Source organism: Carlito syrichta, unplaced genomic scaffold (genome assembly GCF_000164805.1).
Source record: "Carlito syrichta isolate Samal-C Ts95f unplaced genomic scaffold, Tarsius_syrichta-2.0.1 Scaffold11766, whole genome shotgun sequence".
Lineage (NCBI taxonomy): Eukaryota > Metazoa > Chordata > Mammalia > Primates > Tarsiidae > Carlito > Carlito syrichta.
In genome coordinates, this window is record NW_006955862.1 from 2,726 (window position 1) to 4,081 (window position 1,356).

Sequence of the window (1,356 nt, forward strand, 5' to 3'; positions counted from 1 at the left end):
CGCCTTTGGGAGGCTGAGATGAGTGGATTGCCTGCGCCCACGGGTTCGAGACCTGCCTGGGCAGCGAGACCTCATCTCTACAATAATAAAAAAAAAAAAATTAGCCAGGCGTGGTAGCGCGCGCCTGTAGTTCGAGCTACCTGGAAGGCTGAGGCGGAAGGATCGCCAGAGCCCAGCAGGTTGGAGCGGCCACTGCACTCCAGTCTGGGCGACAGAGTGAGACTCCAACTCAAAATAAATAAATAAATAAATCAACAAATAATGTCAGAGGCTAACTAAAAACTAGACACATTGGCTTGAAAATCTCTCTGTGACAACCCATTTTTGACATGCATTTTGATTTCATTCAGCTTGCATGATTGTTGGGGTATTTGCTGACTCATTGAAAAAGCAACAGAAGGAGGGTAATAGATGCAATTAGTCAAGATGTTAAGGCCTTAATTGCTAGCATTATATTTTTCTAAACTACTAATTAACTATTTCTGGAGTTCAATTAAATCTGGAGCCTAGGCGGATCGGCGGCTCGCCCAGAGCCCGGCAAAATGGAGCTCGAGGCTATGAGCAGATACACCCGCCCTGTGAACCCAGCGGTCTTTCCGCGTCTGACCGTGGTGCTCTTGGCCGTTGGCATGTTCGTCACCGCCTGGTGCTTCATGTGTGAGGTCACCTCCACCAAGTACACGCGCGATATCTACAAAGAAGTCCTCCTCTCCCTGGTGGCCTCGCTCTTCATGGGCTTTGGAGTCCTCTTCCTGCTGCTCTGGGTCGGCATCTACGTGTGAGCGCCGGAGGGTACCAGCCAGGCGGCTTCACTGAATCCCTGCTTTGGTACATTAATTTTTTACTGTGCTGGGAGCATCCCGCTTGCTACTTACAATAAAGGCAGATGTGTGACTCTCAAAAAAAAAAAAAAAAGAACGAAAGAAATCTGGAGCCTAATATCAATTTGATATTGAGACAGAGAGGTAATGGGATAATCAGACAGGAATAGTTGGTAATGGACTTGGTCTTGGAGCGGAGGGAGAGCTAGTTAGTGTGAGACATTGTAAAGAAAGAATCAACAGAATTTAATGGTAAATTAGATGGTCCGAAGAGATGAGGAGTAGATAGTGTAGAAATGGAAAAGAAAGTCTTAACATGTCTCTAAGTTTAAAACATAAGAAGATAGATATTTGAGATGCAGAATTAATATCTTCAAGCTTTGATCTCTTAGGTTTCAAATAGATATATCCCAATACTATTTATAAATATGGAAGCATATAAAACTTTCATCTAAATATGCATGACTGATCCATTAAAAAAAACATTGGAATGCCTGCATAAGACTATGAAATATACAAGTGAGAAATTTGGAGG

General features: G+C 43.7%; 1 pseudogene; it reads left to right on the plus strand.

Annotated features, from left to right (window-relative positions):
• The first annotated feature begins 542 nt into the window (after positions 1–542).
• LOC103257233 lies at positions 543–799 on the plus strand (annotated as a pseudogene).
• The last annotated feature ends 557 nt before the right edge of the window (positions 800–1,356 follow it).